This window comes from Neocloeon triangulifer, unplaced genomic scaffold (assembly GCF_031216515.1).
Source record: "Neocloeon triangulifer isolate White Clay Creek 2 clone unplaced genomic scaffold, ASM3121651v1 ptg000002l, whole genome shotgun sequence".
In the NCBI taxonomy this organism is placed as follows: Eukaryota; Metazoa; Arthropoda; class Insecta; order Ephemeroptera; family Baetidae; genus Neocloeon; species Neocloeon triangulifer.
In genome coordinates, this window is record NW_026775545.1 from 8,016,964 (window position 1) to 8,033,156 (window position 16,193).

General features: G+C 39.1%; 1 protein-coding gene across 11 annotated transcripts in view; it reads left to right on the forward strand.

Annotated features, from left to right (window-relative positions):
• LOC132205387 (amyloid-beta A4 precursor protein-binding family A member 2-like) overlaps positions 1-16,193 on the forward strand; it is a 118,433-nt gene that overhangs the window by 18,273 nt on the left and 83,967 nt on the right. Inside the window, exon 1 of one of the 11 annotated variants that reach the window (XM_059634410.1) lies at positions 7,534-7,673. The exons of the other annotated variants lie outside the window; for them this stretch is intronic. The gene's annotated coding sequence lies outside the window, so the exon portion shown is untranslated. Of the gene's footprint in view, positions 1-7,533; positions 7,674-16,193 lie in introns of those variants that run through there. 11 annotated transcript variants of the gene reach the window in all.

Here is a 16,193-nt window from a genome sequence, read left to right on the forward strand (position 1 = left end):
TCGCGAAAGGGGCATTGTTTTTCCTGCTGCGCTTTTTGTCATTTGCAAAATCATTCGCTGCTGGAGGTGACAAGATAATGCGCATATGCCAGGCATTTTTCTGCCGAGCTCTGCAGATGTCGGTGTTTGAAAAATAATGGAGGAAATTCAGTACGGAGAAAAGTTCACGAAACAAGATAAATTTTTGGGAAACGGAGATATTATGCATTCCTAGTGAATATTTCTTATTCTCCTGATCTCATGCGTTTGAAATTTATTAGCTATTTTTTGTTTTTTAGTGCTTTGATATAGTTCATATTAACATATTTAGATAAACATTGATTTTTTTAGTGAAAAATATGTTTGAAAAAAATCGTTGAAAACAAACCCTTTATTAAAAAATATGCAATATTTTAATCACTCTATACGCGTGGATTAATCATTCCTTTTTGAACTTTGAAAAAGAAAAATTTGTAACATAGAAATTACTGAACTTTTAATTCATGTAGATTGTTATGTTATCTCTGGGGAAATTGTTCTTTAATTCTAAGTAATTTCTAATATTCTAAATTTTTTCCATTGCCAAAAGCTCATTAATATACGATTGAGCTTACAGTTAGACCAACTGAGGTCATTGCTATAAATCTAGCAGAGCGATAAAAGTTTTCCTAAATATTCATTTATGACGGCGAAAACACAAACTTTCCGCAGAGAGCAAGCAACAATTTATCAGGTCGGAGGAAAAAAATGGGGAAAAATAATACACTCGCTTTTTCTTGCACCTATACATGTGCGGCGGAGAAAAGTTTCAACGACGCTCAAAACAAACAACCGTCATTTTTTCCTAGCGAGATGGATCCATAAAGTTGCAAGAGCTCTTTCTCACTTTGCAAAACGTTATTTATTCATTGCACTTCTTCCCGCGAGCTCCTAACAAACACATACGAAGGAAACACCTTTTTCTCGCGCCAACTAAACGCAAGAAGTTTCGGCCTTTTTGCGCGAGAGGCCATTTCCTCCGCAGCACCATACCTTTAGCTCGGGTGTCACCTGGCAGCATGATTTACTACGGCGAATAATGCATTTCATGCTGCAAAGAGGGCCGTTTATCATTGCCACCCGCTCTATCTTGCCCTCTGCTCTGCGTGCCACCCGTGACCAAAAAAATGGAGTCGCTCTCGCCAGACTTGTTGACTCAAAGGCACCGCTGCCGAGGATTTCAGCCAAAAAGGTGTACACTACGTGTGCCGCGGAGGCAGCTGCGGCTCCAATTCCCAAAAGTGCCCACCTGAAAATGCGGAGAGATTCCAACCGCGTGTTTTAGTCCCTGGGAGATGAACGACTGAAAAAGGGATTCACGTCGGTGAACTCAGTGGCAGTGATTTTTTTATTATTATTTTTTTTCTTTCAAAATCAAAACTAATAAGTAGTGCCAAATTAAATTTTTTTGTAGGAAGTCCAAGTAAAGAAATCTTTTGAGTCAATACATTTTAACCACATAAATCATTTTAAAGAATCAAATAAATGTATGTATTATTATGCATCATTTCAATTAATGTATTTAAAGAAATAATTAGCAAAAAGCTTCAGATTTTAGTTTTCTTAACTTTTATGTACAATAATCTTATAGTAAAGTGAAAAACAATTGGACGGAATGCAAATATACAGACGATTGTTAATACTCCTCTAAAACGTTTTCTAAACACAAAGCTTTTCATTGTTTATCATGAAAAATGAAACTTTCTTATTTAATTTGTGTAAAATAATTTAAATTAATTACAATTTAAGAAATATTCGAAAATTCTATTTTTCATATGAAAGAAACACTCAAGTTCTTATTGAGCGTCTGGAGTCTGGAGCATCAGGTAGAAAAGTTAAAACCAACAATCCTGATTAAACACAAATTTCCTTCCCCTTTTTCTTTTTTTGTCTAAAATGCTTGCTCAGCACACGGTGGCGCCAAATTGCAATTGGGAATTATTCAAAGTCTGCACGGCGCCAAAGTTCTCTGCTCTCTCTCTCTCTCCGTGCGCACATTATGTATGTGCTTACACTTGAAACAATCAGCAGCATTTTACATATACAAGCGCGTGTTTGTTTTCGCTGAGAAATTTTCCGCGGAGGCCCCGCGAGATAAGCTGCTCCAAACTTTCGCAGCACTGCGTCAGAAGTTATGGGGCGGCTGCCTAATCGGAAATTGAAATCATTTCCACTCGCGACGCTGACAAAGGGAGTCAGCCTTTCAAACTTATTCCTCCAATAATCTAATTCCTGCTCTAATGGTCGGTAAATATCATTAAGCGAGAGTGCTCCCCGCGCTGCTGCGTGCTCCGTGCAGGCAACCCGCTCGACTTTTCATAATCCATTTATCAATAACGAGGAAATAAATTTGTGTGCACTCGATTCTCCGTTCGGGTGTGCATAATGAGGCCCAGCTGCAGCAGAAATATCCAGAACCAACTTCCCTGTTGAGCACGTGTTCTCTCCCTTGGAGGAAAAACGGACGGACTGTCGGCAGAAATGTATGCGTTTCTTCTCTTGATATTGCTTTTGACGTTAACCCATGCGATTTGGCAGCTTTTTTTACCGGTGAACCGCACAAGAGGCGTTTCTCATTCGATAAAGCGATACGGCTGAATTTATAAATGAACTTCGTGCAAAAAATTACACATGTTAAGGCGAATGCGAAATTACATTGAGCCAGCACATTGAATTTGAAATATATATTTGTGAAAATTTTAACTGCGCTGGAGTTCAAAGTTTCCCCATTTTTCAATGCAATTATCCTTGTTAGCCGCTGGGTTTACCTTCACAAAAATGAACTGAGGTGGATTTCATGAAAATTTAAATCCATTATTAAAAGTAAGAGGGAGAAAAAAATTAATATCCAGTGAAAATTTGGCGTAAGTAAACATTTCATACTTTTTTTTTGCAACTCAATAAAATAATGGAGTCGTAATAAAAAAAGTGTAATAAATGTAAATGTTTGCAGTGCACATTTTAGAATCTGCCAACGAGTGAATGTGCTATTCATCCATAAAGCATCCCGCTGACACTAATCGGAAAGTAAACGGGCGAAACAATGCATAAGTTACGCAAGCGGCGCCAACGGAAAACTATTAAATGCAACGCTCGCCGCTCATCTCGTCCGCTCGGGTGCTTTTGCATGCACGCGCAGCGGTCGTAAAAGCTAATTTTGCACAACACAGAGTGAGCACTAATGTATGTGTATTTACTTTTAAAATTATGCGCGCGATCCATCTGCGCCGCTCTTTATTAATTAAGGAAAGGCACGCGGCGGCAGATTTGCAAATTCTAATTCGACACCGGAGCTCTTTCAGAAAAAAAAAGAAAGAGCAGCGGACGCTCGCGGCGCTCAATAGCAGGTGCGACGGACGCGGAATAAATTATAATTTCACCAGCGAGCTTTTAATTTGGCCCGGTGCGCGCATGCAAATTAATTAGTCGACCCTAATTATGCTGCGATGACGCCTGTTTATTTTCATCAGTGTTAATTTCGTTGTCAAGCCGACGTACGCGAATCAGACACATAACAAACTGCCTTGAATTTAGCTTGTGCGGTTTTGCACAGCGAGTATTGGGTAGCATTTGTTTTTCTTTTATAATTACAAAGTTGGAAATGTGGATTTTTTCCCCCATCAAATTTTGCCCTTTGAGCTTTGTTTGAAATTATTATTTTTTTTTTGCGCAGAGCCAATTAGAGCCGAGGAAATTACAGCTTGTTTTGACGTTCATGTAATCCGAATTATGAGTCTGCTGCTGCGTTTTATTTGATTTTTTAACTAACCCCTTGACGCGGCAATACCAAGTATTGCAATCATATCCAGTAAATCCTTTTTGCCGACGTTTTTTACAATAACCAGCCTCGCAAATTTTAATTTGGAAAAAAATCAGTAAATTTTTTTTTCATCAAGTCGTATTATTTCAAATTTAATCCTCTTCTAAATGCATCAGAATCTTCTACATAATATTCTTCAGCCGCAAATGTTTTTATATTGACATAATTATACTCTTTTCAATCTTCAATTAAAATCGTATTATTTTGCTATTTACAATGAAGAATCGATTTCCACTTGGATTTGAATCACAGTCCGAGAGCGGCTGTGGCGCGCATAATATACATTTTTTTTTATCAACAATTTGTCAAGCAGCCGGCAGACAGGGTCTGTGCTGTCTGTCAGCAGTGGTCGCAACCCCAGATGATGAATTGAAAATTAACGCGCGGGGCTGCTTCAGGAAGTGGCAATCACACAGTTGGATGACACACAGCAGCAGCAGAGCGCCCGTTTGACACGCTCCATTGGCCCACTACGAACGCCCTCGTCCAATTATCGCCGTCGATAATTGATAACGAATCGGATTTGCTGCGCCGACAACTGCTAATAGGACCCCAAAGTTGAGGAAACGCCGAACACGATAATTAGTCGAGAGCAATAATTGAAAAGTTGTGAAAAAAGCAAAACGTACGATGAGGAATATGCAATTTTTAAAGTTTAGGGGTACTCAAGATATAATTGGAAAAATCATATTCAAATGATGTATCCAAAAGTATAATTTTACACGTGACTTTTTAGTATATAACATAGCACGAAAGCAAAGGTGCTTTTATGATATGGGAATTTAATCAGAATCGATTAGAGGAATCCATTTCAATTGACCTCAAAGTCTGATCAGATTTAGCAAACAATATCATCTTAGTTATAATGGGAGCTTTTTTCAATGATTTGTCATAAAGAGAAATTGCATTGAGAAAATTTGATAACAACATTATGTATTTTTATGTATTTCAATATATAAAATTTTTAACAAACTAGTGGAACCTTTTAATTAACAATGCAAATTCTTGATGTAAAATGGTTCTCATCTCAAACATAAATCGTGCAACTTGATAAAATAAATATGAATTGCTGTTTTCGTATTTTCTGACATTGAAACATCTTTTATAAAAAATTTATAAATTCAAATATCAAACATATCTGTAGTCACGAAAGCCAATGACGTTTCACGACTCGTCCATGTAGGTGGCAGTCAAATCAATGCCAACACAGTCGCGTGTGCGTCTTCATTTTTCCATATCTCGATCCCTTTTTTCCTCGCATCGATATCGGACGTGCCAGGTCAAGAGCGTCACTCTCTCTCACACAAAAACCCCCTAGCTGTGATGGTTTCCTCGAGTTTCCCCAGAAAAATGCGTCAGCCGCCAGAGAGAAAAAAATACATAAGAGCGAGCGCGCGGCAATGAAACGATCTAGATTTAAGGGTCCTACACGTAATTCAGAGAACGAGCAAGTGGCGCGGCGATCCCCCAGTGACCCTCGTGGAAATAAAACCGGTGGCAGCTCCACATAATGTAAAAAATGACAAGATCTGCCCCCTATTATATTTATATGCATGCGAGTGTATTTCTGTGAGTATTTCCCTGGTCGGCCCAGCGAATGAATTTAGAGGGCCTCGCTGTGTGAATAAAGTTGAGAGATGATACTTTCGCATTTCGGCGGAGGAAATGGAACATGTCGGCGGTGCACGAATAATGAGACAGCCAGACATCCCAACAGGCTTTTTTGCCACTATTTTTTTTGCTGTTGTTGTGCGTTGAATATAAGTTGGCCCATTGACACTTTTACTAGCCAGAAATGGGGCCGAATCGAACACATATGCACACTATCGGTTGCCGCGGCTGTTGTTGATGGAGACAGGCGACGTTCTCAACAGAGGGAAATTTTGCAACACGCGCGCCGACACAAGTCTATCCTTCGAGCACAGTTCATTTTTGCGACAGTGAATCCTGGCCGAGGAGGAGTGGATTATTTGCTCATTGCTGCAGGTTTTTATGACGACAGAAGTTTTCAGGTGGCTCCGTTCAAAGTTTGAACGTGTCAAAAGTTTACCAAGCTCTTTTGCGCTAGTTTATATTGCGCCTATGGAAAAAGAAAAAAAAGGGAAAACAGACTTTCCTCCGCTTCGGGAATGAAGAAAAAATTTTAATTGTTTATAACCTGAAAATATATATATTTTTTTTTTAGAATTTATATCTAATGAAAATAGTTTCATTTAGCAGAAGATTTTTTTTCAATTTTTTTTCTCTCCAATTTAGACTTCCACATTTTCATGAATTTTGTGCGATCACGGCCTGTGAGGAGTGAGGGGCAATAACCAACAGTTCTCGCTGCACCAGAAGTCTTGCTGGGTAATTTGAACCAAAGCCAAAAGCACTAATTACAAGTGGAAATTAGGTCAGTAGCAGCTATTGTCAGTAGCATCTAATTAGAATGAAAATTGCGCATAGACTTATTTGAACATTATCGAATTCCAATCAACCAGTAAAGATTATGTTTTGTTCACTCGGAGAGACTTAAGTGCGAAAAAATACAACTGAGATTGGAGACTCTTGAAGTGGAAAAGCTCTCTGCAGAAAGGCCTGGCCGACGGCTTCAAGCACGCACAATCCAATTAAAAGTCGCACGCCTCCGCAAAACTCGATTTTTAGCAATGAATTTGCGTCCCCTTGCGCTCATTATTTGGCTCTCGGCGGCGGCGACCCATTAACGTTCCGATTGGCGTTAAAGCTCTTTCTTTGATCCGCCGGCCTTTTCGGCACAAAATCGCCCGCCATGTGTCCGTACCAGCCAGTCGGCAGTCTTCACTCGGTGTCTATCCGAATGTATGTGTGCTGTAGTGTAAGAGCGCGTGTTTCTCCTCATTTTGATCGATCCGGAGCAGGGTCTAAGCGGGACCCTCTCAAACCGCGGCCTCAAAACTTATTACATAGACGGTCTGAAAAGTTTCAGCCGCGCAAAGTGGAAAGTTCATCACAGGATTGAATTGGAGGATGCCTCATTAACTCTTCAAGACGGGCACATTTATATACACGGCAAAATTGACGCTCCCCCACCAATATTGATAATTTTTTATCTCTAATTTAACGATAAATTGGTCATTCCGATTAAATGTATATGACTTTCAAACGTAATGAATGTAAAATTTTATTAGATCACTAAAATTTATCTAATTTTTACAAAATTCAATTCAGTTTGATATATATGAGTGAAACGTTGTAATAATTTACTTCAAAATGTAATAGAACAAGTGAACAAAAAATTGTAAAATATATTTCTCCTAGAATAAAACAATACAATATTATATAGTGGAAATATGAAACCATAAAACATTACAATGACATAAGGAGTATAGGAAAAATTTTGAAATTATAAAAACCCGGTTTATAAAATAAGTACATTGTATTCTCTGTAAATTCAAAAATATTCCTCCAACTAATTGTATCTTTTAATTAAATCACCAATTAAATTAATTTTTGGTGATTCGAAAAAAGTAACAATTCTTTAAAAAAGTAGAGAATTAAAAACGTGCGTTGCGTATCAAGCCCACGGCGCAGGCGGCCCCGGCGGCAACTTTTATTATGGCGCTAGCACAGCAAGCAGGCGCAACTCTGCACCAATCAATGGTACAAGGGGGATGATAGTCACTCGGTGGCTACGGGGGTAGCAGCAGCAAAGCGGCAGTGGCTGGCTGCACGACACACACCCCAAGTGGCGGCCTCCGGAACCACAGTCGCGCTCCTCGCGGCCCCGATTGCCGAGCCGCAGTGCACTTGTCGGCCCGCCCGCAGCCCCCAGCACCCGCGCCCAACGCCCGAAGGGTCCACCTGCGCTCAGGTAAGCCGCCCCCGAGTCGGGGCTCGCCGTGTCAGTCGCACTGCGTGCGTGTCGGGGTGTGCGGAGAGGGAGCGAACGAGTGAGTCATGGGCAGGCAGGGAGGGTGGCACGCGCGCCCCCGCAAAGTGAGTGCCCTCCCCGAGCGAGCCGAGAGAAAGAAAGAGGAACAAACGTGTGAGAGTTTTAATGAAGTGCCCACCTAACCGGCCTTCTTTCTTTATTTCTTTTCACATTCTTTTGTTCGCGCCTGACTGATTAAAGCGCGCAAGCGGAAGGTCGTGGGGTATTTTCTTTTCGACTCATGCATAGAGGACTCCTGCCCGCTCCTTGGCGTCTTCTTTCTTTTTTCATCTTCTTCTTTTGTGCCGCCGAGTTTGGCGAGAAAGTCAAGAAGCGGTGCTTACTTAAGGGGTAGTTTTTCTGGCGTTTCCGAGATTCCGCCGCGGCACATCAAGATGCCCAATTCGGGAAAATTTGGACGATTTATTATACCGTGTAAGACGCACGTCCTGCAGGAGGAACACCTGCGCCGGCACATTAATTAGAACGCGATGCTCAGCCCCGTGTTTTCCGGGAAAACAAACGACCGCCCTCGAAAGCAAGAGCTGGATTACATAAGGCTAGGGACGTAAAAAGAAATCTTAAGATTTTCAATAGTAGACGGCATGGTCATAAACTTTTTGAGTAAAAGATAAAAATATTGCGGGGAATTTAATTTGAATCTTGTATCTATTTTATTTATGGTTTGAGATAATTTTAAATGAATTAAATATTTATTGAAAACCAAAGGCTTAAATAAATAATTAATACATTTTAAATAAAATACAATCAAAATATTCGGCATTAGAGACATTTAATTTTAATTTTTCAGCTCTTCTGTGTGTTAATTTACACACCTTAAATATGAAACAGATGGTTCAATCCAATTTTTTCGTGGCAAAAGTAATGTAAAATAATTTTACTCTCACTTTTAGTTAATCTATCAATATGCTTATTTATTTAATTATCTTAATTATTGTGTCAAAAAATAAATAAATAATGCATTCAACAATTTCATAACAATGAAGATTAAAAAAATTATTATTTATTTTTTTATGTGTGTTATTTTTATTCTTTTATAAACTGAATATGTTTGGAAATTTTTGTGTTAATTCTAGTCAACCTTGCATGTTTCCATAATATAAAATGTTTATTTCTTTTAACCAAAGAACGCAAGCGACACGTGCCACGATTTTATTTTACTTTTTTTTAGCTTGCGATCGAGGTTGTTTGAAAAAAAAAACCACTTAAAAGCCAATGGATAGCGGAGGGTCAAATGAAAAGCGGCTGGCCGATGACTCACGCCGATATTGCATGCAGACTGTCGCGCAATTCGGTGATTAAACACTGTACAGAGCGCATATCCTTTCGGGGTGAATTTTAATCAATCGCTGCCGGCGGCCAGTCGACTCGCACGCGAATCAAGCTTTAGTTTTATTTTTATACACTTTGCAATCGTGCCGGCCTGCATTTGCATGAGATATAAAGGGCAGAGATGCATCCCAGCGTGTCGTGGAAAATCGCTCCGTGTTTGAATGCGCAGCGTGAATATGCTGGGTGTCAGCGGAGCACGTGAATAAACGAAGCGCAGGGATTTACGGAGCGCGTTTTTTCATTAAAATATGAGGCTCTCGCAGTTTTACTGCCTTGCACTCATTAAAGCCGCCGGCGTCGGAATATATGGGGCATGTGCCTGTTGGGAAAACGTGATTCTGAATTCATTTTTCCATTTATGCAATCCACTGTAACTTGTCTCTGTATGTAAACCAGCTGCGCTACTTACTTATGAAAATGTATAGGAAAAACCCTTCTTTTCAAAGTTTAAAAAGTGGTTTTTAAGATTATAAAATTTATTCTGACAATGATTTATAAAAAGAAAGTTTCCCTTTTTTATTAGTGGCATTTATTTTAAATTATTTTTATGGAATTTATTTTAAATTATTGAAATCCAATAATTAGGGAATTAGGGTATATTTTGAAGAATATTTTAAAATACATTCGATCGTTAAGAACTAATCTAATATTATTGAAATATGTAAAATAAATTTAAATTGGTCTTCGTAATTTAGTTTGACCAACAGTTGTTACATAACTGTTGCGTATTAAACTGAAGTTTACTTCATATATATGGTTTCCAGCTCCTTGAAGAGTTGCATGTTAAACCATGTCAAATAAATAAAAAGACAATGTTATTCATTAAGAATCATATTTAAATGAATGCCTATTGTTTTTATTTTATTTTAAAGAATACGAATGTTAAATCAACAAAATAGAGAAAGTCATAAATTAAATTGCAAGTAAAATCATGTGCATCAGAAAGTTATTTATTTATTTTTGTAATTTTTCTATTTAAATATCATGCTTTAGTGTTTTGGAGATTAAAAAAAAAGATATTTGATCATGCGCGTCTGCCCATCAGTGTGGAATTCCAGTTTTCAGACTGAGGTAATTGCCGAATGCGTGCACATGTATGGGCCGACGGAAAAACACAGAGGCAGGCAATTATTTTTTATTTCAACACTGGCCTGGCTTGCTTGGCCAGCGCGGGTTTTGTGGGCAACGCTATACAGCAGCATTAGAGACTTATTCCGTCTCGGTGATGGCGTGTTTTCATGTCTGCTTTCGGGCTTGCGTTCAGAATATCAAATCGCACCAGAGGACTCACTGCTGGCTGTGTGTGTACTGTACTCGCAAACGCCCGGCAGACCAAAGTCAATAACGGCAGCGGCACACAATGGCCAACTTGGCTGCCGAGCAAGCAGCCTGCCAACTCTGCGCGATTTTTATTTTTCCAGCCAGACGGGGTTGCGCCGCGCAATTGCCGCTTGTTTGCCCCTTTTTTGCCCGCAATTTTTCAATTCCGCTGTAGCTGTAGAAGTGAACCTCTGAACTGATTGAATCTCGACTGCAAAAAATATATTATATATCAAGGGCAATAACATGATATGCATCAAAATAGATTTAAATTGCGCTGGATTGGATGGGATTGTGGCTATGTGGAGATGATGAAAACAATTTTTTGCAAAGAAAGATACAAGTAAAGCAAATATATTTTTTTGTGCGATTTAAATTATTATTATTTTATAAATTTTAACATTGATCAGTTTTCATTTCAGCGCCGTGGCAAAGTTCAAACATTATCAACCATAGCCTGATGAGTATATTATAATTGATTCCTTTTAATATGAACAATTCTCCTTGATTTTCTAGCTATCATTGTTCTGCTGTAGATTATTTGATTCTGAACAAAATCTCTCTTTTATTTCACTTTGCGTAATATATAATATATCATAATTTCTAATAGTCTTATAAATCCATTCAAATAATGACAAAAATTCTTCTCTGTTAATTAATCTAGCCTATTTGCACTTGGCCCATATTTGACGTTTTTTTAAACAACGGTTATCAACTCAATCAGACTTTTGAGGCACTTTTACTGGAGCAAAAAGTTCCCGCATTTCCCTTGCGGTGTGCAAATATTTGAACGCGTGTTGCACGAGGGGAATTTTTAATTTGCAGCAACTAATTTCGAGTGAGTGCGCGTCAGTGCCAAGGAGGGAAGAGGCTTGGACGAAAATTGAATTACATACAGGCTATTTGATTATGCATTCGAGTCGAGATAAAAAGATCGTTAGCAAGTAGTGCCGTCACTAATTTATTCGTGATCAATACCGAGAGCAGGCCATTTTTCCTCTCTCAGCCGAAATTTCGCTCCTGGCAGAAAGTTGCCGCCGGAATGCGGCTGCATATTTCGATAGGAAAAGTTTACGTGAAATTATGTATGCATACTGGAACTATGCGCAATTAAGCCGCCTCGGGGGAGGACTAAATTAAAGAATTACGGCTATTTCATTAAACATGCACTGCAGACGGAGCGAGAGCGGAAATTTCACCCTCCCCAAGGGAATTTCTGCAGCAAAGAGCAGCTCAAGAAGAAGTTCTTCTTCTTCAAAGAAACTTTGATCTAGATTATTATTAATTATTAGGATCGTTCTCAGCAAAATAATGCACTGGTCGTTGACATTCCGTGCATCGATTGTGCCGCGGCAGCCGGCGAAAATCTGATAAACTCGAGTGCAGATGCGAGTGTAAACAGCGACGGCGGCGGAGAGTTTAGCGGTGTGTTGCGGCTCAGCCTGCAAACAAGGCCTGGCCTGCTCATTAGCTATGCCGAACAAGCAGCGCGTTCTCTCTCGCTCGCTCGCAGCCGCACAATATCAATTTTCATTAATATTTAAGCGGATTTTAACTTATGGTTTTTCACAAAACAGCAACGCGCGCGTGTTGAGAGTCGGATCCGAGAGCAGGGGAGAAAACCGCAGCCGAGTGCTGCGTAGCTGCCAGCCCGCAGGGAGGCGCAAAAAACGCCGCTCTCCCGTCTCGTCAACAACAAAAATCGAGTGATCCGAACGGGGAGGGCAGCCAGTGCTGGAAAAATGGTGTCGAGTTTCGCCTCCGATTAAGTAATTTTGCTTGTTTGGTCGGTTGGAGATTTTGTTTGCGGTTGTGAGGGCCCCGAGGATATATCTTTGTTGATGGCAAACACTGCCCAGAAGTGGGCTTTTCATTTTGAAATAGCTTCAGTTACCATTTCAAAGCTTGGCTTTTTGAACCATTTTGTATAATAAAACTGAAAAAATAGATTTTATAAGTATTTTGCATCCAGACAAAAAAAATACGTAATTTATTATTTCAAATTATTTCTTAACGAGTTTAATAAGATCTTATATAAGAGAAACCTTTTAAAGTTTGATTTAATATTAATTTCTAATTTGTCATAAATCCGTTGTTGATTTAATTGTAGTTGAACTACTTAAATACAAACACAATTTTGAGAGAATAAAATGTCCCCCAAAATGAAACCTCAAAGCCCCAACGCATAAAATCAATAGCTTGCCAAGCACCTGCGATTTTTTATCGCAAATGTTCGCACTTGACTGATCACAATACAGGCGAGAGGAGGGAAAATGCAATTACTACAACCGGTGCGCAGCCACTTTTATGTATTCAATCATTTCCTGATGGCGAGTGAGCACGGCTGAGGAAGAGGCAAAGGGTCGCTGCCGCTGCCGCCGGTGCTCTCTTTCTTTGGCACACACGGTGTCGAGTTGTGCGCTTGGAGGTGCAAGGGGATCCAGTTGCACTAACTACTTCACTCTCGCTCGGTGTCGCGTGGCAATTGCTAATTGCACGTCGGCAGCGCACATCTGAATAATTGTGCCGCGGGAAGGAGACGCGCAACATGACAAAAAGAGCACCGGAAATTTGATGCCTTTCTGGGGAAAAAATCGAAAAAGGCAGCTGAATGGTACTTTTCCGGAGCGGAAAATGTGCCGCTCAACCTTGGCAAATTAATGCTGTCAGTCCCGTTTGAATCTATTCTCTGGGGTAATATGATTGCAACCGGCTCTGATATTTCCTTGTCAGAAATGAAAAAAAAATAATCAATCGTTTGTATGAAACTCAATATTGGAAAATGATGAATTAAAATAAATAATAAAGATATGAACTAAATTAAAACATAAAAATACATCAAATCCACTTTAGATTAATATTTTTTCTGATTGTAAAATCATGCCAATAATTAACTGCATCAATTTCCATTACTATAATTGTCCGCATAAAATTGAAACTATCATTAAAATAAAATAAAATGTCACACCAATCTCTTCTAATTACAAAAAATCCCAGCATTTAAAAAAAAGCTTTTGTGGTTATGGAAATGGTTTGCTGAATTCCCACCGATTCCGCAAGCGCGTTAAACGAAATGACATTTTTCAACTATGTTACTTTTAATTGCGAGCTGCCTTTCTGTTGTATACAAATTAAACGGCCGACATTTACATCTGGCCGCACGAGCGTGGCAAAGCTCTGGGTGACCCGCAGCCGAGGAAGAAGTGCGAATATGTATTATATAATGTTGTGCGTGCGCCGCAAACACGGCATTTCCACAACAATTTCTGCAGAGTGGAAATTGCGTAAAGTCGGCCTGCGTTTTAATGAGCGGCCGCGTTGTTAATGTGGATGCTGCGCGCGGTACATTCAGTGAGAGAGAGATATTTGTGCGTGTGTATAATAAAGCTGGTGCACGACGTTGTTGTAATTAATAAGGTGGCTCTTGCAAGCAAGCTCATGATCCGGCGACGACGAGTTGCCACCAGCACCGTGCGATGACACAAAATTGCCAGTTCACGCTTGTATGACCCGGCTTCTCATTAAAATCCACCTAATTTTATATAAAAAGGAACAGAGAGAAACGAGCTAAATACAAATCTCCGCGTGCGTACTTTGTTTGTTTGTTTGGCACATTATGCTTGTTTGTTTTCCTCCGCTGTGCGAATTATTTTGCAAATTCGCCAAGCGACTCTAATTGTGTTAGCCCTGCGAGCAAAATTTCGCCTCCAGATAGAGAAATTATTTCGTTGTCAGTTATTAATTTGCCAAAATTGCGACACAAACAAACATCGTAAAATTTTCTTGAAAAGATGTGTCAGTCCTAAACATTTTGGCTCGACCAGGGCTCGACTGAATTTCATTATGAAAGGCTTAAGTTATCACAAGATATAAATATTTTTGAAAAAAAAAATCAAGAAACGAGAGAAGGAATAATTTTGTCCTCTAATTTCTGGCTATAATTGCAAAGAAATTTGCAAAATACATTAAAAACAGCTTACAATAATGTTCATAAAATTTGAAAGCCCAAAAAAATCAATATTAATTTTTGCCTCATTTGAGGTTTACTTAGATTACAATACTATAGTTCCTCCAGGTTCCTCATTAAAAGTATACAATAAATGAATATTCATCTTTAATCGATTTTTTTCTAAAACAAATTTGGCAAAAAATGGTGTAAGCTGATTATTTAATGTCATAATAAAAACCGCATACAGCGCGAATTTAACTTCCGCAAACTTTAGTTCAAACTTCAAAGCTCGGTGCGCAAACGAAGCCTTCCATCTTTTGTTGGCAAATGAAAGCTCTTCTTGCAGCCAAGCTTGACGCGCGCACCTTGTGTACGTAAAAAGCGGTGTCTTGTTGGAGTTTCCCATTTGTTTGTTTGCTTGGTGACCAACTTTTGAGGCCCTTTGATCCCGGATGCGACACGAAATTAGCCTCACCGGCGGCCTGAAAGACGGGCGGGTGCGTTATTTGCTCGTAAAACATAATTTGATGCAGAATGGGAGATGATTGCCCAATGCAGCTGTGGAGCTGTATTATCAGATGCTGCTGGTTCACATCATATGAGTCGCAGCCCGACCGACGTCTTGTAATTACATACACGCGAAGAAGTTGTCGTCGGTAGCTAGGTTCGTGGAACCCTCTAATAAGCAAGCCAGGCAACTTGAGACGCTGGTCTAGGGGGAAAACTTGGCTGACACAATCGGGTTTCAAACTTCCAAGATATATGGCATATATGGAGCAAATGCCTAGAATTGTTTAATCACTAAATTAATAACAACTTTTTTAAACTCTAATTTTTAAAATTATCAATTTAATGGTTTTATAAATAAATTAACTTTTTAATATATATTATTTATATTCTCAAAGGATGCAGTCGTGTTTAATAACGTGTTTTAACGCATTTTTGAGCACCAAAGCCGGTTCTTTAGACGGCCCTGTCGTGTCAGATGCGCTCATGGGGGCTGAAGTTGCTCCAACAGGGCGTGTGTGTATCTGGTGCCAAATGGTGCTGTGAAAGGGGCTGGGCGGGCGGATTAAACTTCCTCCTCCTCGGTGTGACATAAAGCACACTGCCTGCGTTCTTCCTCACGGAGGCGTATTTAAAGGGCGAGGTGCCTGCAAAGATTCATTAGTGCGAAGCAAGGGTTATTTTTTGTGACGGGCCTACCATGTAAATGTGTGAGCGCGCACGCCCCTTCAACGTCACTTTTCTACCTTGGAAAGTTAGAAACCCGCTCGCTTTCTGCTTCAGGGATGATGGATTCCAATTCTTGTGCAGAATTTGGAAGCTGGAGACGCGGAAGCTTTTCTTTGGAATACAAAAGACCCAGTTCTCTGCTGTTCATTTAACTTTGCGGCATTTTAATCAGAGTAATGCGGACTGAACCAAAAGAAACAAGTACTCAAAACTGAAATTAAAATTCTTGTGTGGAGGATCAATTTAATATTGATGTAGTCATATTTATTTTTTATAAGAAAAATATTAATGTAAATTATGGTCATTAGCACAGTCAAATTAAATATTCACTAAGAATTTTTTATTATTATTTATGAAAATTTTATCCACCATTTAAAAAAAAGATTTTACTGAAATTAAAATTTTATTTGAAATGTCTTTAATTTTAATACTTCAAATAATAATAATTAAGATAAATAATTTATTTATTTATAAATTAAAAACGTAGGAAAAAAATCTAATCAAAATCATGAACTCATTATGTAATAAGATATTTAGAGTAAATTTACCAAAATTTATTTCACTTCTACCAAAACTTAGTCATTCTTAACACAAAGCATGTG